This window comes from Danio rerio, chromosome 6 (genome assembly GCF_049306965.1).
Source record: "Danio rerio strain Tuebingen ecotype United States chromosome 6, GRCz12tu, whole genome shotgun sequence".
Taxonomy (NCBI): Eukaryota; Metazoa; Chordata; class Actinopteri; order Cypriniformes; family Danionidae; genus Danio; species Danio rerio.
The window spans coordinates 6,794,546-6,819,191 of NC_133181.1; the positions used below are offsets into that span (position 1 = coordinate 6,794,546).

The following is a 24,646-nucleotide window of genomic DNA, read 5'->3' on the forward strand; positions in this document are numbered from 1 at the left end:
TATATTTAATTCTTTTATTGAAAGTCTGTTGACTCAGAACAATATTTGCAACGCCTCTGGGGTGCGTTTCCCAAACAACGACATAACTTGCGGCTGAACTATCATAGTAAGATGCATCGTTTGGGAAAATAAAGTTGAAGTAACGAGGGTTTCCCAAAACCTGTAGTTTCTCTGTCGCAGATCCATCGCTTGAACCATGTTAGTTATAACGTAAAATGCCCATAATGATGCTCTAAACTGAGTGGAGTAACTACTTCTTTAGACAAGAACCCTGTCATTTCTTTGTGCAAATATATTGTTCTACACGCACACGCATTTAAAATAAAATCCAATATTAGTTTTGTTTAAAACATGCACTAGTTTTCCATATTAATTGAAATATATGTAAATGGCACATAGACACTGAAAAAAGTGTTGCATGCGGAACTGTTGCAAACAATTTATTTGTGTTGAATTAAAACAAACAAATTACATTTTATAATGTTCAACTTAATTTGTTTGTTTAAATTCAGCCCGAATAAATTGTTTACAACCCCTTACGTTAAAAAAAAAAAAAAAAATAGTAAATCCAAGAAATCATCTTTAAATAATTTTTTTCAGTGTAGGACCTGTGCTTGCTTTACTAATATTATTGAGAAGTTGGACATTACATATTCTATTCTAAAACATAAAATCACTTGCAAAGGCTAACACTATTCTAATATCATATATAAAGCATATAAATTAATGAATAATGAGGCGATTTATTATAAATTTATTTACTTTAATAATAATATTAATGATGATGATGATTATTATTATTATTATTATTATTATTATTATTATTATTATTATTATTATTATTATTATTATTATGTTGGATATTGTTTATTTATTTATTTTTTAAGCCTACAAGCCTATGCAGAATCTTCTAAGTAGCAGGCTCATGTCATATACAGTACAGATGCTTAATAAATAACCCACTATAAATTAAAAGCATTAATGTATGCTGTTTTTTTTTTTTTTTACACAAGCTTTGAAGATGTAACATAAATTCCGCTTTTAAATAATAGGTCACCTATTGCTTTCGCCATGAGGCTGTTTTCAAAATGCACTGCGAAGGAAAAGCACTTTTAAACATGAAAATCGCTAAAACTGCACTGTAAAAATACTTTGAAAGCAAATTACACCTAAGAGAGAGGACCTTAATGCTTTTTTTAGTTATAATATTTCCAGCTTTGAATGTTAGAATGTTCTAAATTACCAATGTAACTAATAATGAACAATTTAAGGATTTTTTATTGATATAAAAAGACTTATTTCACTCTCAAGGCTGAACTCTTTCAAATAGTTTTGTCTTATTGGAGTTTACAGTTCCTGGCTTACACCTGAGTTCGGTTGACCTTTCTGACCCTGTCCCTACAGTGTTGATGCTTTTGTTTTTAGTGCACATATGAAAAAAAAAATGTTTATCTCACAACATTCAGTCCTTTTGTTAATCAGGGGTCAGCACAGCGGAATGAAACGCCAACTTATCCAGCATATGTTTTACGCAACAGATGCCCTTCCAGCTGCAAGTTAGTACTGGGAAACACCCATACACTCAATTTTTATTCCGTTCATTCAATTCACCTATAGTGTATGCCTACTGTGGGGGAAACTGAAGCACCTGGAGAAAACCCACACCAACACGGGGATAACATGCAAACTCCACAGAAATGCCAACTGGCCCAGCCGAGGCTCAAACTTGCAACCTTCTTGCTGTGAGGCGACAGTGCTAACCACTGAGCCACCATGTTGCCCTATCTCACAACAGTTTAGATACAAAAGAGTATACTAACAGTGCACTATGCATTCACATAAGGAAGATATAAGCATATAGTTGCCTGGGGGTAAAAAAAAAAATTATGATGGTAATTTGCATATCGGTTTTTGCTTCTAAACCTCGGTATGTTTGCATCATCACAGTGACAGCTGTTGCTAGGTAACGACAGCATAAGGGGAGACGCGAAACAGCTGGATACCGCTGCTTGGGTGCCTCAAGTTTGATCTTCAGTCTTTGAAAATGTAGTTTTGTTATCAAAGTGCCAACGCTGTCATGATTGTAATGTTAAAGTTCAAACGAACGTGAAGAGAATCGTTTCTTGCTGAAGTGGAGCAGAAATAGATATACATTCTCTCAGCTTGCGGCGCGTCAGTTATGCATGTCGGAAAAATAAGAGACTAAACGGATAAATACACAGTTTTACTCAATAATATGTAACTCTTGTATTCACTCAATGACAATCCTGCATGCCCATTCTAGAGTGTTGGGCTCATGACATGTGCTTGGTGTTGTTACAGGGTCTTCACTGTTAGCAGCAAACTGGACAGGAGGCTGCTGCTGCTGAAGAGCTAGAGTACAAGTAAACGTTCGATACATAATGGAACATCGTTGTTTTGCAGTGCTCCTAACTAGCTTAACGTTAACTTACCGGCCGTTTCATCGTCTTTATGTGTGTTGTTGTACTCTTGCTGCCGCTGAATTTATTGAAAAATATACTCAAATTTTTTTTTTTTTACTTCTGACCTTTTCAGCGCCACCTTTGCGTGATTTTTCATCTCTTGCCTACACTCTCAGAAAAAAAGGTACAATGAGGGTACAATTTTGTTCCTAAAGGGAACAAAATATATAATTGTACTTTTTAAAGGTCCCGAATTAATCCTTAGGGTACAATTTTGTACTCAAATGGGCCATAAAGGTACAGAGGTACCTCTAAACAGAGGTACAAAATTGTACCCTTTCGGGTACCACCCCAGTGACGGGCCATTTGTACCCTAAAAGGTACAATTTTGTACCTTTTTTTCTGAGAGTGTATTAACAAACAATTTTGCTGATGTGTAAGGTGCACACTAAGTTCACACTTAGCTGATGATTGGTAATAAGCTAGTTTAGCATGCTGTCCGGGGAGAGAGATCTGAGCTAATGATATCCTTGAGCCCAGGGCTCCCTCCTGTTTGCAGGGCGAAAGGGGAGTTTAAGCACAGGTAGATCTCGAGAAACAACCCCCACCCCCGCTCCTGCTGCTTAATGATTACTTTGAGGGTGTGTTGCTGGTGGAATTTGACTCTGGTGCTGATTTAGTTTAGTTCATTTATCAAATGTTTTGGACTGTGGGAGGAAACCGGTGGATCCGGGGAAAGAGAGACCCGAACCAGAGGCATTCTTGCTGTAAGGCCACAGTGCTAGCCACTGGGCCGCCGTGCTGCCCTATAGAGGAAAAAGAGGAGGATAGGGGGTGGAAGGGGGGATTCTTCAAGACAAAGATGACTAAAGGTAAGATGCTTGGTTATTTATACTGAGTTAGGAATCGTCCGATTGGTGGTTCGTACATTAGCTTAACTCAGGGCCAGGCGTGTCAATCATTAGTACATGATCCTCTCAGAATTAGTTTATAAATAAACTTTACTTACGTCATCAATAACCTGCAGGCAGCATTCTGCTCATGGGGCAGCAAGAAAATAAATAAAATAAGTGGAGCTGCGGTAAGATAATGAATAGAAAGAAAAAAAGAAAGAAAGAAAGAGAAAGAAAAAACGAACGAACAAACGACTCCTGGGAATGCAGGTAGGTAGGGATACCGGGAATGAAAACGAACCCGCCCACAGGGAATTCTCCCAGTACTCCCCATAAGCCAATCCGGGCCTGGACAAAACTGTCGCAAAATGCGGCGAAAATCCTACACAATGGTAATAGTTTCAGTAAGGTGTTTACATGTCTGTACTGTACTTCAATGATGCACTGATGCACTGTTTACACAGTGGACTTTTGATCAAAGTATAGTCATAATTGTATTAAAATCGCATTATTGATCTCTATGTAAACATGCTCATTGAATGGTTACATAATGACTTTAATCAAACTATAACATGTAAAATGGTATCATGAAAGAAACATTCAAAAAGCAATGCCTTAATAGTGTCTTGTTCAGATTAAGGCAAATAATTAGATTACTGATGTCCATGTAAACGTAGTCAATGCTAGCAGTGCCAATTGAGCAGTGTTCTTTAGTCTTTAGCCTTGCAAATTAACGCTTTAATGAAATAAATAAGTGTGAAATATTTATTTTAGTTAAACAGTAGCTTATAGGATTTACCTTCCTTCGTGATGTTGACTTAGAACTGATTTAACATTTTATTATTAACATTACAGTGTTAACATTGGGTGTGTGAATGGCTCTGCTTCCTTCCTTTTTTTAGCATTGTCAAAAAGAACCTTGCCTGTTAATAGCTTTCTAATCTGCGGACTCATGTTTTTCCCCGTTAGCTCTTTAACACCACCACCTTTCTATTAATTACCAGCTGTTTACTTGTTTAATAAGTCAGTAAAAGAGATCCTAGGAAGTCACCTCAGCATTAACCTCTCTTACAACCAATCAATGGCTAAAGTGATTCTCATTGGTTAATTATTTGCAGCTCGCTGACAGAGACCATGGCGGATCGGAACATTCTGCTATTGGTGTCGATGGAAGGCAGGAGCGGGACGCGGCTGTCATTTAGGATACAATAGGAGGAAACGTCCAACAAGCACCGTGGATCAATAATAGCACTCCTTTAGCAGGTATGTTAACACACTCGGCGGGCTTAACGCTCGGTTAATTGGCTAGAAAAGACTGCCATGGAAAGTGTTATTCAGTGGATTATTGGATGAAGAGGATGGCCCTTTACCAGAGAGCTCTACAACACTCTAGGGTTCAAGGGTTAACATGGTGATTGGGTTTGAAGAGGCATGTGTTTATAATCACACCTGTGTGTAATTGGAAGCAGTGAAATGGGCTTTTGACAGAATTGACACACGCTGAATGAGTCTCCTAAAATGACACTCTATATTTAGCGTTTCAAAACACCGACTGACCCTCCATAACTAGGGCCGTGAGATATGAATCCGAGGGGAAATATATTCCTTAGTCAGTAGATTTAAGAGCTGTTTATACTCTCTTCTCCTCCCACAAGACTATTTAATCTCGCTGTTTTACTCCCTTTGTACTCCCCTAAGGACGGATTCTTAGATTTAGTGACATCTCCTGGTTTTATCAAAGCGCTTATTCAACTTTTATGTACTGCTGTCAGGACGGATACTCGGAGGGGATGGGGAAAATCTCTCAGCATGGGACGTATCAAAGCCAGGCATCAGCGCAGTTTGTGGTCTAAATCTGCAACGAGGTCATTGAGAATCTGTTTGACTTTTCAACCAGTCAAACGTTAACTCGGTGGGAAATGGGGAGGAAAAAATACTTGTATATTACCATGGAACAATTGCTTTGAAGTGAATGTCACAACCCTTTGTTAGGTTTTCTTATCTAGGCTTTTTAATAGCAGAGGGATGAGCTGCTGACAGGATGTTTTTTTTTTTGTGTGTGTGTGTGTGTTTTTTGGCTAACTTTGCGCTGAATTTCTTGTATTTATATTTTACTTCTGCACCATTTAAAATAATTTAATTGGAATTTTTGAATCAGCTCAGTGTTTTGCATTATAAAGAAGTGATTCTAGTAGCTAGCAGAATAGTTAATGATTTTTGGTTGCATTGACATATAGGGGCTCTATTTTAGTGATCTAGGGACAAAGTCTAAAAAGCATTAAAGCACAAAAAGGGCACAAAAGCATTAAAGACGTGTCCAAATCCACTTTTGCTATTTTAAGGACGGAAAAATAAGTACAGCGCATGGTCTAACAGGGTTGTGCTTATTCTTTTAATAAGTTATGGGTGTGTTTTGAGAATAATGTGCATTAAACCAATCAGTCTCAATTTCCATTCTCTTTAAGAGTCAGTTGTGTCATGCTATGGCACATTTGCTATTTACATGGTGAACTTTGTAAGTGGAAAAACTGAATACTTCACTAGCAATAAAACAGTTAAACAAGGATAATGATAAAGAACGAGCCTCCTCTATTTGGTCTCTTTACTTTCACTTTATTTTTACTCTTTACTCCTTTACTTTCGTGGATGAGGCAATGGAGGACACTCACACCACTGGAGAGATCCATAAGCCTACATATTTAATTTTGTTTGTTAAGCGCAAAGATTTGTTTCACAACTATTTCTGGATTCAGTTTTAATATTCAGCAAACAAATAAATGAACAACAAAAAAAAAGTGTGGTCAAAGAATGAGTTCTAACCATACACACGTCCTATTTCTATGACCCACATGGTGATTTGGTCATTCCGCCATGTGTATGAAAGGGCCCCTGGTGTCAGTGTACTACTGTAGACACTTTTTTTTATATATATAATTAAATAAATTTGATTGAAAACTGATTGTAAAAATGTAATATGTAGAGAAATTTCAACTTGTAAACTTGTAGAAAATTAACTTTCTGTTTTATCTATTTTCATTCTATTTTAAACACATTTTATTGTAAAAATTTAACATTTTGATTATAAAAGATATACAATATTTATATATACATATTTACCCATGTAGTATATAGCTAAATATAATGACTATCATAGAAAGTGTACATTCATGATTTATAAAAGTGTCTAAATATCATTAATGTAATAACAGTTTATATTTAAGAAAATAATAATTTCATAACATTAAAATACTACATAAAGATTTAAGTTTAGTCTCAAAACACTCATTTAAATAGTCATTTTAAACCGTCAGAAGTTTCACTCATCTGTCAGTAAAATATTTTTAATAATTTACATTATATAATTTATTATGATAGCTTATTTTTCTATATATTAATAAGTTAAATTCAGAATAAATATGTTGTTTAATATTACATAAATATATAGTTTATGCTCAACGATGATGGAGAATTAAATTAAACATCGGTCAAAAGTTTGGGGTCAGTTTCTTGGTCTGGTTATCAAGGTGGCATTTATTAAATGTAAAGAAAAAAATGTAAGATGTTAAATTGTTAAATATTTATTACATTTTTAAAGAACTGCTTTCTTATTGTATGTAGTTTCAAATAAAATTATTACTCCAGTCATTATTGCTTTTATTACTATTACCATGAAAAATAATAATAATAATAATAATAATAATAATAATAATAATAATAACAATAATATTAAAATAGCAAATAATAATAATAATTGTAATATAAATAAGCATGGGAAAAAGAATATATAATTAATAATATTAAAAATAATGATAATAATAATAATAATAATAATAATATATAATTAATATCAGAATGACTTCTGAGCATGATAAGCTTATTTTAAAACATCAAAAAATCCTGCTGATCCTAACATTTTCAGCTGTGTGCTTAACTTGCATTTATTATGCCTTTAATGTTATTAAAAATGACCAAAACATGACATTTCATCTTTGACCCATACAAATAAAATCAAATGTGTATTCCATGTGAGATTGGCAAGAACAGAATTGGCTTCTCATTTCTCAAAGGGATTTTTCCTCCCATCTTTATCATTGTTCAATGCGATTCTTTCTCTCTGTGGTTTTCTCACTGGCAGACTTGGGATTTCCAGTCCCTGTTCTCTCTAAAGCTGCTTTTGGAAAGACACATATTGTGAATAAGAAATCAAATTGAATTGAATTATTGCACAACTGTTTAGATGTGTTTGCCATAATACAATTGTGCCCTGTATCTGTGAATACCCACAATGTGATTTTATTGGCTTTTTCCTGGCGGCTTCCACAAAGAAACCAATTTAGGTCCAAGGAAGCCTTTCATTTAAGGAATAGCTGTTGATCCTACTCCAGGACCTGATTGGCTCTTTAGAGTGTTGTTATCATCTGATACTCGTGATTCCCTGCAAATCCCCGCTCATCCACAGACAGTAGTTTCTAGAGAATTATTTGTTGATGTTGGAAATTCAACATACAGTAAAGTAAAAAGTATTAGCGCTTCTGTTATTTAATATTACACAAATTATATTCAACAAAGCTAGGAATTTTTCACAGTATTTCCTATACACTACCTGACAAAGGTCTTGTCGTCGATCCTAGTGGTAAAAGCAACATATAATAACTTGACTTCTAGTTGATCATTTGAAAAGGTGGTAAAAGGTAGATTTTTTTGATGAATCATCTGCTGATCTGTATCCCAATCATCCCTACTGCAGAAGACCTATTGGAACCCACATGTACCCAAGATTCTCACAGAAATCAGCCAAGTTTGGTGAAAGAAAAATCCTGGTTTGAGGTTATATTTAGTATGGGGCCATGCAACAGATCTGCAGAGTGGATGGCAACATCAACAGCCTGAGGTGTCAAGACATTTGTGCTACCCATTACATTACAAACCACAGAAGAGGGCAAATTCTTCTCATGCCTATTATATATATATATATATATATATATATATATATATATATATATATATATATATATATATATATATATATATATATATATATATATATATGTATAATAGGCAAAAGTTGCAGTTTTTGTGTGGAGTTTGCATGTGCTCCCTGCGTTCATTTGCTCCTGTTTCCCCCACAGTCCAAAGACATGCGGTACAGGTGAATTGGATAGGCTAAATTTTCCATAGTGTATGAGTGTGAATGAGTATGTATGGATGTTTTCCAGACATGGGTTGCAGTTTGAAGGGCATCCACTGCGTAAAAAAAACATGTGCTGGATAAGTTGGCAGTTCATTCCGCTGTGGCAATTTCAGATTAATAAAGGGACCAAGCCGAAAAGAAAATGAATGGACGGATGAATATATTTAAAGACTGATGGCTTTACATTTGCATGTTGTTGTTTTTTTTTACATTGTAAAAAAACCCTTATTTTACAGAAAATATTTCTATTTTTTACAGTAATATTTTTTTGTCATTTGAAATTATATTCAAAACTTAGTAAAATGACAAACACTCTCTCTAAATTAACAGTTTGACTTTCATTTTAGGTACTTCATCTTTAAAGACATTATTGACACTTTTGTTTTTTATGCAGGGAAATTAAAGTATTATTTATACAGTATTGTTTTGTTATTTTGAATTATATTCAAAAGTCCGTAAAGATTATAAACAATATTTGTAAATTAACAGCTTGACTGTTATCTTATGTACTATTTATTTAATGACAAATTACAGCAATTTTCCTGTTTTATACAATAAAATTGCCATATTTTACAGTGTTTTTTCCAGTTTTTTTTTTTTTTTTTTTTTTTTTTTTAGGTTCATTTAAAATTACATAAATTTAAAGTAGTAAATTGTAATTACTTGCTCTGTAAAAAAAAAAAAAAAATCTTAAAAAAAGGTCAAATGAATGCCTAACAAAAACCATAAACAACACTAAGATTTCTTTGTTGAAATAAAGTGCAAAAAATAATAAATCTACATATATTTTGATTAAAATGTTTACAGAAAAACACTGTTATTTTACAGACTTTTCCTAGATTAATACGATCAAATCCGTTCAATAAATAAAATCCACTCACATGCACCTGTTCCGGATTCCGCTGATGATTCGCGCGCACACACACACACACACACACACACACACACACACGCACACACACACACAGTCGGAGGATGGTTATGAACTGATTACATGGACTTTAAAAGCAGCACAGACGCATTCATCAATTGCTAAGTCTTCTCATACTTTTACTGTGAACATTGACGCGTTTCTCTTTTTTTGCCTTGCTTTGTTTGTTAATTGTTTACGTGGTTTGCTGTGTTTTTCTGTAAACATTTTCATGAAAATATCTGTAGATTTATTATTTTTTGCACTTTATTTCAACAAAGAAATTTTACCATAATTAAATTAAATGAAATAATTTAAAAACTACTATTTATATGTTCTGTGGGTTATGGTTAAAATATGGCAATTGATAGTTTAATAAAACACATTTGATTTTTGGAAATCACCAAGCTGACCTCCTGTCTGTTCTGCTACCCTCACTTTGGGAACCGCTGCTGTAGAGGGATCACTAGTGGCAGACTCCCACTGATTATGTTCCGCAAAAACACAGCTGTCCCAGTTAGTGCTTGTTGCTAATATTTTCTAACATGTTTTCTTGTTGGAAGAGGTTTGGAGTCAGCATTTGATGAAGTCAAGAATGCATATATTTGTATAGCAGATAGTCACAACCTCAAAGACCGAGAACCAGAGACTGAAAAACAAGAAAAAGAAAAGGCTAAGAAGAGAGCCATAAGCATGTGCCGGGGCCTTGCTGACTCCGCAATCAATACGGTTGGATCAGGCAGCGGCCAAGAAAAATCCATGCCATTTAGCGCTGCATTGTCTGGGATTCGAGTACTATGTTTGGACCGCGATTTAATAAATTAATTGGAGCGCCTTGGACCTTTAATTGGTGCGCTGCAGGCCGCGACGCTGGAGAGCTCGTTTCAGTGCTACAGTGATTAAAAGAGCCCGGCTGTTCAGAACGACCCGGTGCAAAAAAAATGAAGGCCCGGCGCTTCAATCCAACATGGAGAGATTCCAGCATGCTATAAAAGATGCAGAGAGCCAAGGAGCAAACGCGGGGGCCGGAGTCAGCGCAGGCCTCAGCTCATGTTTAGCCTGTGCACTGACAGGGGTGGAAACTTGACCATCAATTATTTAGCTGTGGTTCTGACTTGGAACTAAGAGAGGTGGTGGTGGGGGGGTAGAGGTGAACTCATGTAAAAATGATCATTTCTGCAGCTTGAAATGGCTGCTCATCACAAATCCAATATTAATCCGGAGTGTCTTTGCTTGTGCATCTTAGAAGATAAGCAATTACTCGCACATTCCGGTTGCCGGTGAAGGCTTTCGCTGTGTGCCAGAGCTCCAGGGTCAGACCTTGAAGTGCAAAACGAGATCAGTGTTGTGTCAAGGCTGCGTGCGCTTTGGGATTTGTTAAAAAACATAACAATGAAATATGGTGCTCTGAAAAGAAAGATCTTTATAAATAAACTAAAAAAAAATATGTTGGAGATGTTTGTTGTATGTGATCAATAAGAATGGATGCAAGTCTGAAGTATTAGTCCCCCTGTATATTCCTCCAAAATTTCTGTTTAGCGGAAATACGTTTTTTTTTTTTTTTTTTCGAATACACGCACATATCTTATATAAAAACAAACTTTTAATTTGGTTGTGATTAATTCATTTGTGTTTAATTTTTGCCCAGCATTAATCAAAACAGATTATTATGAATAAATGCATGATAAATGGTGCAAATGGTCGATAAAATGAAATAAAAAAGGCGATGCAGTGGCGCAGTAGGTAGTGCTGTCGCCTCACAGCAAAAAGGTCACTGGTTCAAGCCTCGGCTGGGTCAGTTGGCGTTTCTGTATGGAGTGGGTAGGCCAAATTGTCCATAGTGTATGTGTGCGTGGATGATTCCCAAAGATGGGTTGCAGTTGGAAGGGCATTCGCTGCGTAAATCTTGCTGGATAAGTTGGTGGTTCATTCCACTGTGGCGACCCCGGATTAATAAAGGGACCAAGCTGAAAAGAAAAGGAATGAATGAATGAATGAATGAATAAATGAATATATATATATATATATATATATATATATATATATATATATATATATATATATATATATATATATATATATATATATATATATTTATATATATATATATATATATATATATATTTATATATAGATACAAAAACAATACACGCACATATATTATATAAAAACAAACTTTATTTTGGTTGTAATTAATTAATTTGCATTAAATTTTTGCCCAGAACTAATCAAAACCAATTATTATAAATAAGATGCATTAATAAATGCTGCTAAGTGGGTGATAAAATGAAATAAAATAAATAAACGTTTTTGATTTCGATTGATTGAAACATTTTGGAATGATTATGTGAAGTTGATTACTAATAATGAATAGTAAAAATCACCTTTGCCATCATAACGTTTTTTTTTTGTAATATATATATATATATATATATATATATATATATATATATATATATATATATATATTTCATTTTTATTAATGTTATATCTTTAGCAAAACCAATTCACTTTAATTTACTTTAATTGATTTTCATTATTATTATTATTTTTTTACAATATTATGAAATCATGGTGTGGCACAGTGGTTAGCAATGTCACCTCACAGCAAGAAGGTCACTGGTTCGAGTCCCGGCTGTACCAGTTGGCGTTTCTGTGTGGAGTTGGCGTGGGTTTCTTCTGGGAGCTCTGGTTTCCTCCCACAGTCCAAACACATGCACTATAGGTGAACTGGATTAACTAAATTGGCCATAATGTATAAGTGTGTGAATGTGAGAGTTTATGTGTGTTTCCGACTGGGTGGCGGCTGGAAGAGCGTTCACTGCTTAAAACATGCTGGATAAGTTGGATGTTCATTCCACTATGACAACCCCTGATAAATAAGGGACAAAGCCAAAACAAAATGATTGAATGAATTATGGCATCATAAAATTCTTTTGACATTTTGCCTATTTTGGTCATGTGAGATAAAAAAAATTAAATTTAATTTAAAAAAATATTCACAATTAAATTTGCATGATAGCAAATGTTAGCCCTGATCATTACCTGGAGCTGCTAGAAACTATAAACAAGTTTTTTTTTTCTTTCCACAGCTAATACACTGATATGTGATATCTGAGGGTCAGTAGGTCACTCAACACCTTCTGAATTCTTTAGAAATGTGAATCTTAATAATGTGCGAGAGTTAGTCTTCTGTTGAAACTATTCTCTTTCTCTTCCCTGCTGTTCTGAATGGATAAATGTGACGGCTGGCGCTCGAGGGTTTTCATTTCTCCTGCTGCTCCAGTGGGGCTTCACTTTCAAATATTCTCACTTAAAGACTGTCCGTCAAAAACCCTCCATGTCTCACCCACAGCCCAAATGGAATCTGGTCTCAGGGTAGTACAGCTTATTCTGGTGTCTTAGGGTTCACACACACACACACACACACACACACACACACACACACACACTGACACGCATGCAGCTGACAGCACAGGAGGCGTTGGTGTGTGAGTGAGGTGCAGGCCTGGTGACCCGCATATGGCAGGCCTGTCTCCCACTTTTTCTGTTCGTGGGTGGCACTCGCCATCTAATTTTACCCTCAGTAGCCGCATGGCAGGAGCAGGAGGAGGCCGCTGATGGCCAGAATTTCGCTGCCCTCTGCCACACACTCATACACACATTATCTGCTCATGACCAGACTGCTGCTCAATCTGATCCGTTCTGTTGTCAGAAACCTAGGTCTGAGTGTGTTTCTGTGTTGGGCCTTTTTCTACAGAAGTGGCTGATGCTCGCTTAGCGAATCTGCAGAAATCAATTCAGGCTTACTTTCCTTGACTTGTCTTCAGTATGGACTCTGGCAAGTTCTGAGAACATTTAACATTTTAAATAATTTGGTCAATTCTGTTTTTATCAGTAGATATGAACTAACCTTTTTTAAAGTGCACTGTAAAACAAATACGTTATTTTTTTTACTTTTTTATTTATTTTTTTTCTGCAGCCTGAAAAATATTTTAAATAATGGACATTAAATTACAGAAATGTCCTTCAATTAAAATTACCTGTAAACTTTTGTTATGTAACATCTTGTTATTTTACAGTAATTTTAAAATCTTATTTTACTGTAAATTTCTGATATTTAATGTCTTTTTATTTTACAGTACATTTCTGTTATTTAACATCTAGTTATTTGACAATAAATTTCTTAAAAAATCTTTTAAATAAAAAATCTTGGTATTTGTCAGAAAATTTCTGTAACTTAGCATCTTGGTATTTGAGAGTAAATTTCTGTAACTTAGCGTCTTGATATTTGACAGTAAATTTCTGTAACTTAACGTCTTGTCATTTGACAGTAAATTTCTGTAACTTAGCGTTTTGTTATTTCACAGTAAATTTATGTAACTTAACGTTTTGTTATTTGACAGTAAATTTCTGTAACTTAACATCTTGATATTTGACAGTAAATTTCTGTTATTTAACGTCTTGGTATTTTACATTAAATTTCTGTAACTTAACGTCTTGGTATTTAACAGTTCATTTCTGTAACTTAACGTCTTGGTATTTTAAAGTAAATTTCTGTAATTTAACGTCTGCTATGTGACAGTAAATTTCTGTAACATAACGTCTTGGTATTTTACAGTAAATTTCTGTAATTTTAACGTTTGCTATGTGACAGTAAATTTCTGTAACATAACGTCTTGGTATTTGACAGTAAATTTCTGATGTTGTACCCCAACGTTAGAGAGGATTACATTTTGGGTGAAAATGAATATACGGGTTGATGTCAGAACTCAAAGTCAGACCAGCATTGTCCAACGTGGACAGACTTATTTTGGTAATTTGATCCACCGCAACCTAAAAACAACCAAATATCAACGCCTAATGATGTTATAGCTTGACGTTGTGTGGACATTACCACTATGTCTATCAGAGGTTTTATTTTGGTTGCCATGCCTAACGAATAAATGTCACTATTCGACATCAATATGGTTTAAACTGTTGTCTTGACGTTGGATTTTGGTCACTTTCCAACACAACTTAAAATCAACCGAATATCAACATAATTTCATGTCGTTATTGGACGTCAAAATAACATTGTCCTTCGATGATTAATTTTGGTCACTCGACATCTCAATATAAATCTAACCTAATATAAACTTCAGGAAAGAGTGCACGACTGAAATTTGTGCACTTAACATTTAGCCCCAATCGTTTTCAGATGTCTCAGTTTTCCCCCATCCACACTAACACAGAGCAGCAGCATTTTTAAAACAAAAATGGCCTCTTCCGCGTTTCCAAAAAGTTCCTTTTTGAGTGCTTAAACTCCAGGTTAGTGTGGATGGAAAGTGTAACCTTAGCAAAACGTATGCGTTTTAAAACTAAAACGTATTAGTGTAAACCGGGCCCTAGTTCTAAGAACCTTAAAGTGTTTCAAGGAAATCTCCCTTACAGCAAATCATCACTGCCAGCCTGAACTATTGATATAATGCAGGAGGGGTTCATGCTTTAAGGTTACTGTGCCAATTTCTGAACCTCCCATTGAAACATTGCAGTGTTTATTTGAGTTACTCCTGCCTTTCTATCTGCTTGACCATTCTCATATGACCTTCAGGCATCAACAATACATTTCACATAAAGAACTGCACCTCACTGAATCTTTTCACTTTTTTGGAACCTATTTTTTAAACCAAGAGATGGTTGTGCTTGAAATCCCAGAACATCAACAGTTTCTGAAACTTTTAGACCAGCCCGTCTGAAACCTTCAGCAATGCAATGTTCAAGGTCACTCAAATTACCTTTCTTCCTCTTTCTGATGGATGGTTGCCAACTTCATCATGCCAACTTCATCGGTTTTTACCATGTCTGCAAGTGTAAATGCATGGGATTAGTTGATTACATAACAATTTGGCAGGCTTGCTTAATTGAACGATAAGTGAGCGGTGAGCGTATAAATATGACGGTTTTCCTTCAGAAATCATGCTGATTCACTTCTCAAGGAAGATTTTCTCATTCTTCTCAATGGTGAAAAGAAAGTTTTGTTCAGCGTTCTTTGATCATTATCATCAAACTTTATTACAGGCTCAAGGTCCAGAGAAAAATGAGAGCATACCAGAAATGAATAGATCTATAGCTAGATCCAAAGAACAGCATGCATTGAAATTGAATTCTTTCATATGATTACAAACGTCTGTTCTGTCACTTTTGATAAATTTATTGTGTCCTTGCGGAGTTAAATTGTCATTCTCATGAAAAAAATAATCAATAAATAAAAAATTGTACTGACTTCTACTGTGTGTTTGTGCGCATGCATTTTTTGTTAAATATTTGGACACAATTGTGTATAATGTCATGGGAATGACGGGTATTACAAGGAGATTTATGAAGACATTGCTAATATCCCCGTTATTCAAAAGACCAGGGTGCAAATAAAGGTTCATGAAAGGTTCATGAGTACTTTTTTTTTTTTGATATTTTAACAGATTTGTGTGTGTTGAGCATCAATTAAGGTTTAAAATGATTTTTTGGGGTGGGATCAAAATCTGTGACGTGGCGCAACACTTCAAGTGCAAAGATGACGCGTCGGTTTCTCGTTTTTATTCATAGCAGTTTTTTATCCTATGTGAAGAGCCGGCTTCTTAATTATTCATGACTGCACGTGCTTTCCAATGGCAAGGCAGGCCTGCCAGTGCCAAGCTGTGAGACACGGACCCACGACACATAGTATTTAGCTGTTCATGAAGGGTCGTATGTGTTTGTTTCCATTATCCACTGGTTTTGTGGCATGTTTTTTTTTTTTTTTTTCCACGATGCTGTTAGGGCTGATACAAAGCTGTTTGTGTGCAGCAAGCATTTTTGTCGGGAGAGCGGTACGAGAATTAGGGAATAGTGGACGTTGTCTTTTATCAAGAGTTCGTTCACATCTAGACACATCGCCATGCTGCTGTGTTCACCTAAATCCTCTAGATTACCAACAGGGCTAATGGTTAAAATAGACAGGGCAAGAGACCTGCTGCACTGAGTCTGCATTCAGACCTATGGTTCAGACCCGGGGATTGAGGGAGAAGTTCTCATTGTGTTTATATGAACACGATTATCTTTATAATGATATAAATTGTGGTTATCTGTATATGAAATGTTGAACCCCAAATGTAGCAGGGCATTAAATTACTGTTTATTTCTTTGCATTTTAACTTTGTAAACTATAAAATCATGTGTCTCCTTACGGTTTGTGTCTCATTTTGTGAGCCGACTGCCAACAGTTGTTTTCTCCCCTGCTGGCCACGCCCACTCCTGCCCTTTGCTAGCGGAGCTCCACGCCTATTATCATGCATCTTTTTAAAAAATTCTGAGGTAGACTTGAACCAATAGTGGTGGGTGTCATGACCCTTTAAAGGTGGGTTTGGAAGTATTGACACTTAATTGGGGGGTACTTAATGCATGATCCCTCCTGAAGGACGTCAAATCTAGGGGGTCTAAATCTATAGGGGGTCAGCCCTTTTTAATACTGAAAAATATTTCACTCTAATCTGTATTTTAAGTAATAATTTTAATAACTAAAATAATACATAATATAAATATACATTTGACCACCCCTATAATGAGTCAAACCATTGTGAATGCATAATCATGCAAGTCTATTTGAGAAAAAAAATCTGACATTCGAAGATCTAGATATCGGGTTCACAAGACTTTTCTCCTAAAATAGGTGTTTCTATCTACATTTAGCCTGAAAGTAAAGTCGAATTGAGTGGATAGTTTATAGTTTGACCCACAGTAACATCTGAAATAGCTAATCAGTGAATATTGTAGGTCAGAATACATTAATTATCCCTCAAAACACAACAAACTTAAATACATATTAAGAATAAACTAGATGTAACTAAAAATAAATTCATAAATGACTTAAGAATTCATTCATTTATTTTATTTTCGGCTTACGCCCCATTCACATGGGGCTTCAGTGTCAACGCTTGACAGAGGGCATGTCTGACGCAATAGCAGCATCAGCCAATCAGCCAATCAGCCAATCAACCAGCATCAGCAGCATCAGCCAATGAGCACGCATAAACTATGGTTAATTTTAGCTTACTCAATTTAACTGTACCGCATATCTTTGGACTTGTTGGGGAAACAGGAGCACCCGGAAGAAACCAACGTAAACACGGTGAGAAAATGCAAACTCTACACAGGAATGCCAACCGATCAAGCCGAGGGTCAAACCAGCGACCTTCTTGCTGTGAGGGAAACGTGCAAATAAAGAAAATCAAATCAAATCTAATTTGTTTAATGATCTAATACACGATAGATAGATAGATAGATAGATAGATAGATAGATAGATAGACAGACAGACAGACAGACAGACAGACAGACAGACAGACAGACAGACAGACAGACAGACAGATTACCTTATCTGTGCAACAGGGTCAAAACTGAAAACTGAAATAAATACATGAATAAATAAATGAATACATAAATAAAATAAAATAAATAAATAAATAAATAAATAAATAAATAAATAAATAAATAAATAAATAAATAAATAAATAAATAAATATTTTTTTTTAAATTAACCTTATTTGTGCACCAGGGTCAAATCTGATAACTGAAACAAATAAATAAATATGTAAATTGAATGATAAATAAATAAATAAATAAATAAATAAATAAATAAATAAATAAATAAATAAATAAATATTTGATTACCTTATTTGTGCACCATGGTCGAAACTGATAACTGAAACAAATAACTAAATAAGTAAATTGATTGATAAATAAATAAATAAATAAATAAATAAATAAATATAGATAGATGGATAGATAGATAGATAGATAGATAGATAGATAGATAGATAGATAGATAGATAGATAGATAGATAGATAGATAGATAGATAGATAGATAGATAGATAGATAGATAGATAGATAGATAGATAGATAGATAGATAGATAGATAGATTATTGAGAATAAAGCATGTGAAAGCTGATTGTGTGACGTAGTTAAAAAAAATAAGGAAGAAAAAAAAACTGGAAAATCTCCATCTCTGGCACTGCGTCAGTGGCAAAAGCGGGTCACATGACTCGGATAAACGCGATTAGTATCAGCAAGAAGTATTCCATCCTCCACTTTGTCTCTCTCCCATCGATCATCCTCCCATCTCGGCTCGATTTACAAACATTTGAATAGACGAAGCTGTGAGAATTGAAAGCTGGTGCTTCATGCTAATTAGCATGTATTGTTTGTTGATCAAAATATCAAGGCGGACAAACAGTGGCATCTCTCAGCGAGAGTTGGATTTCTCGCATTGATTGTCCTCTCTAAAGACGCAGGGAAATGCTTTTCGACAGCGCAGCTCTGCCATCTGCTTGAGCTCCATTAAAACTGCCGCACTCCTAGCGTTCCCCCGTCTGTCTCCCCTGGCTAATAACCTCTCCCTTTAAGGTGAAATAATGAGATTCCACTTTGGCTTCATTTAGGCGCCACGGCACCATCCAACAGACGGAGGGAAGATATCAAAGTCCGTGGCAGGAGGCTGAGAGGGGATGAGTCCCTGCGTGAATAAGCCTGCTTTCGGCCCTTAGAGGGTAAATATGTATTTTGTTCAGGAAGTGTTGTGTGTTGAGCTTGCAGAAGAGCGCCGAGAACAGCGTCCAGGGCAATAAGCCGGACTTGAACGCAGTCAGGCATCAAGCGTGAAAGGAATAATTGCCTTTTTATAGATTCCGCTGCTGTAGCCTGGGCCGCCTCTCAAACAAGCAAATATGTGCCCTGCATGCTTGTACCTCACCGTTCACACTTTAGGAAGAGGAGGGGGGGTTTTGTATGTGTGTGCGTGTGCGTGTGCGTGTGCGTGTGTGTGTGTGTGTGTGTGTGTGTGTGTGATGGAAATATTTGCGTATTTTGTTTGTTTTGTTTTAATGTATGCGTGTGTCCGTGTGTGCAGATTAAGCAGGTGTTAATTGGATTATAGGCATGGAAATTGTGTGTCTGAAATTATCTTTTTTTTTATTTTTAAAGACTACTAATGTCAGTTAATTTATCTGGGAGAGTTAATGAATGGTTTTATCTAGCAAAAAAGTTCAAAACTGTAAGTAAAGACATAAGTATTGTTAAATATTTATATAGGCGAGGCAGTGGCGCAGTAGGTAGTGCGGTGTCCTCACAGCAAAAAGGTCGCTGGTTTGAACCTCGGCTCAGTTGGCATTTCTGTGTGGAGCTTGCATGTTTTCCCTGCCTTCACGTGGGTTTCCTCTGGGTGCTCCGGTTTCCCCCACAGTCCAAAGACATGTGGTACAGGTGAACTGGGTAGGCTAAATTGTCCGTAGTGTGTGTGTTTGTGTGTGTGTGTGTGTGTGATTGTGATTGTGATTGTGCGTGTGTGTGTGTGTGTGTGTGTGTGTGTGTGTGTGTGTGTGTGTGTGTGTGTGTGTGTGTGTGTGTGTGAAAGTGTGTGGATGTTTCCCAGAGATGGGTTGCGGCTGGAAGGGCATCCACTGCGTAAAAACTTGCTGGATAAGTTGGCGGTTCATTCCGCTGTGGCAACCCCAGATTAATAAAGGGACTAAGGCGACAAGGAAATAAGGTAATTAAAATTATTTATTAATGTATTTATTTTTTTATTTTATTTTTTTTATTTATTTATTTATTTATTTATTTATTATATGTTATTCATTTTTAGAACTCACTGCACATGTAAGGTATAAGCAGTGCAAGCAACAGGATTTATAAATAAATAAGAAATACAAAAACTTTCTCCTGCCATAGATGTCATGAAGGTAAGCAGGCTAAATATCAGAATTGTCATTTTGGGGGTAAAATGTGACATCAAAATTTAATGAAATATTTTGGCGCTGTATTGAGACACCTTGTCAGTCTATCAGCGGTGTTTTGCCAAACCAGGCCCTGGGCTTGAGGGACCAAATAAAGAGAAACCCCCTTAGGCTGAGAGCATGGAGGAACATTCAGAAAGTGTCATTCCTCAAGGACCTGCCAAAAAACTTTTGAGGGGCAACACCTTTGGGCAGGAAAAACTGCTACAAAGGTCAGACAGCTCTTTTCTTACATAATTTACTAAAGTTAAATTGACAAGCATTTATTTTCATCCATATCTCAATATGTGAATGTTTTTTTTTCCAATTCTGTAATGGTTAAATATTCTTTAAATGTCCAAAAATTTGAGTTCATTCCGCTGTGACGACCCCAGATTAATAATGGGACTAAGCTGAAAAGAAAATGAATGAAATGAATGAATAATTGTATTGATATATAGTGTATATACAGTAGATGGATGGATGGATGGGGATGGATGGATGGATGGATGGATGGATAGATAGATGGATGGATATATTATTTGGATCGATGGATTATATATTGTATGGATGGATGGATGGATGGATGAATGAATGAATGAATGGATTGATGGATGGATGGATGGATGGATGGATGGATGGATGGATGGATGGATATAAAATATATGGATGAATGAATATAAATTATATGGATGGATGGATTGATGGATGGATGAATGGATCGATATACAATATATTGATGGATCGATATTTAATATATGGATGGATGTATGGATGGATGGATATGTTATATGATTGGATGGATGGATTGATTGATAAATCGATGTTTACCAGATTGTATGGATGGATGGATGGATGGATTGATATATGTTATATGGATGGATGGATATACATTATATGGATGGATGGATATTTACTAGATTGGATGGATGGATGGTTGGATATGTGTTATATGGATGGATGGATGGCTGTATACCAGATTGTATGGATGGATAGATACAGTATACCAGATTGTATGGATGACGGATGGATGGAGATATGTTATATGGATGGATGGATTGATTTATATTATATGGATGGATGGATATGTACTAGATTGGATGAATGGATTGATGGATGGATGGATGGATGTATATACATGGATGGATAGATATAAGTTAAATGGATGGATGGATGGATAGATGTATATTATATGGATGTATGGATGGATGAATATGTACTAGATTGTTTGGATAGATGGATGGATGGATATACAGTATATTATATGGATGGATGGATATATGCTATATAAATCGATGGAAAAATAATATAAGGATGGATATTATATGGATGGATGGATAGATATATACTAGATTGTATGCATACATGGATGGATATTATATGGATGGAATGATATATACTGTACTATATAGATGGATGGATGGATGGATATATATTATATGGATGAATGGATGGAAGGATAAATGAATAGTGCAAAACTGAAGTTCCAGCATCATTGCTCCTCTTTTCAGTGTCACGCGATCCTTCGTAAGTCATTCTTTAATGGAAGCTTGTGGTTTCCATGTTGCTGACATGAAGTAAAGGATGGCTCATCACTTTTTCTTCTTTGCTTCGCCATTATTTTCTGTTCTATGTCTACTAAAAAAAGCTACATATTTTTAGCAGCCTGAAAGCTAAGGTTAAAAAAATCTTGATGGAACAAATTGCTGTATTGAAGCTGCTGTTATTCTGCAGATCAGTCATCATGACACTGGTTCAGCAAGTCTTGCAAGGCGCCAGCTTCAGTGAAGGTACACCTTCTTCTGATATTGCTTCAGCTTTTTTATCTGTTTAAATATATTTTTGGCTTATTTGACCCATTAGTCTTTGACAGCTTCGGCTTGCCGGTCTGAAACAGAACAAATGAAGGTTTGTTGATTAAAGTGTCTCTTTGTATCTCTCTTTTATCATTCAGTTTGCTTGAATCAGTGAACCACAAACTGCTGGAGAGCCCATTGATTTTTTTTATATATATTTTTATATTTTTTATTCTGTTGTTCCTGTCTAAACATGTAGTTTGAGGATGCCTACGTAATGTGAAAATCTCTGGAGCGTATGACGGATACTAATGTTGAAATGCATTATGAAAAAGGACCGTATCTGTTTGAAATCAAATGGGAATATAGACAGCTGGATTTTCAGCTAAACAGTTGAACATGTCTCTCTGAACTTTTCTTTAGTTGTTTTTTTTGCTTTGTTTGAATGATTTATTTTTTTCTGATGTATCATCATCCTCATCATCATCACGAAATGCACCTGAAATTAAGGCATTAGGACATGTTAACATAATCTAATAATGCATGAAGTTGTCTTAAAGGACCAGTGTGCCCAAAAACTCAATTTCTGTCATTGATTTCTCATGAAATATATAAAATATATTGTCAAAACATTTAATGTGACTCCAGCGGTTCCACTGTAACCATAAGAATCTACAGGAACACTTTTATGTGCCAAAAAGGTGCTTGCAGCGTTGGTTCCGTTTTATTTTGGTGTTTTTGTATAACTATGGATTTCTGTGTTTTATTACATCAGTGGGATGATCTGTGCATATAATATCTAATGTCATTGTGTAGTATTATAATGAGCACATCAGGGAGCCGCTATCAATATGCAGGGTAATGAAGTGATGACATTTGTTAATTATATTTCACATCAGCAACAACGATATAAGATGCTTTGAAGGTTGGTAGTTTAAATTGTTTGTGTGTGTGTGTGTGACCCTATCACAAAACAGACCAAAACAGGCCGTCATATCATAAAAATTTGGTTTCACTAATGTGTCTAATTTACACATTAACAATAATGTTTAACAGACCAAGGGAATGTTCACAGTATTTCCTATAATATTTGGTTTTTCAATCAATCAATCAATCAATCAATCAATCAATCAATCAATCAATCAATCAATCAATCAATCAATCAATCAATCAATCAATCAATCAATCAATCAATCAATTATTCAATCAAATCAATCAATTATTCAATCCACTCAATTGTTATAAGCAGTCATTCAATCAATTATTCAATCTTTTATTCAATCAATCATTGAATCAAATAGTTCATTTATTCTATCAAAATAATTATTAAAATATTCAGTCAATCATTCAACTATTCTATCCGATCAATCATTCAATTATTCAGTCAATCATTCCTTTATTCTATCCAACCAATCATTTAATTATTAAATCCAATCAATCATTCAATTATTCCATCCAATCAATCATTCAATTATTCCATCTAATCAATCATTCAATTTTTCTATTCAATCAATCATTCAATTATTCCATCCAATCAATCATTCAATTATTCCATCTAATCAATCATTCAATTTTTCTATTCAATCAATCATTCAATTATTCCATCCAATCGATCATTCAATTATTCTGTCCAATCAACATTAAACTATTCAATTCAATCAATCATTAAATCATTCAGTAAATCATTCAATATTTCAATCCAATATTTTTTTTCAATTATTCAATCAAATAAATCAGTTAAATGGACAGTCCAATCAGTCATTCAAATATTAATTTAATCAGTCATGTAATCATTCTATCCAATATTTCAGTTATCCATTCAATCAATCATGCAATCAAATTATCAATCCAATCATTCTAATGTTCATTCAATCCAATCAATCATTCAATTATTCCATACAATCAATCATTCAATTATTCCATCCAATCAATCATGCAAATATCCCATCTAATAAATCATCCAATTATTAATTTAATCAATCATTCAATAAATCGATCCAATCATTTAATCATTCAATCCAATCAATCAATCAATCAATCAATCAATCAATCAATCAATCAATCATTCAATCAATCAATCTATCTATCTATTTTTCTGTCCAACCAATCATTAAACAATTCAATCCAATTAATCATTCAATTATTCAGTAAATCATTTAATATTTTAATCCAACATTTTTTCAAGTATTCAATCAAATCAATCAGTTAATTGTACAGTCCAATCAGTCATTCAGTTATTCATTCAATCAATCATGTAATAATCCATTCAATCCAATCGTTCAATCCAGTAAATCATTCATTTAAACATTCAATTGTTCATTCAATCATTCGTTCAATCAATCATTCAATCCAATTATCAATCCAATCATTCTACTATTTATTCATAATTATTCATTCAATCAATCATTCAATTGTTTATTCTATCCAATTTTTCATTTAATCAATCATTCAATTAATAATTCGATCAATTATTAATTATTTAATAAATCAATCACTTAATAAATCATTTAATCCGATTATTCAATCTATTCATTCAACCAATCATTTAATTTGATTATTTAATCCGATCATTTGTTCCAATCATTCAATCCAATCATTCAATCAATCATTAAATTATTCACTCAATCAATCATTAAATTATTCAC

The 24,646-nt window shown here is 34.7% G+C and overlaps 1 long non-coding RNA gene across 3 annotated transcripts in view; it reads left to right on the forward strand.

Moving 5' to 3' along the window:
- LOC141386170 (uncharacterized) overlaps positions 1–24,646 on the forward strand; it is a 197,707-nt gene that overhangs the window by 18,030 nt on the left and 155,031 nt on the right. For all 3 annotated transcript variants that reach the window (XR_012407606.1, XR_012407604.1, XR_012407605.1), the window contains exon 2: positions 4,435–4,579. This is a non-coding gene — a long non-coding RNA (uncharacterized lncRNA). The remainder of the gene's footprint in view (positions 1–4,434; positions 4,580–24,646) is intronic.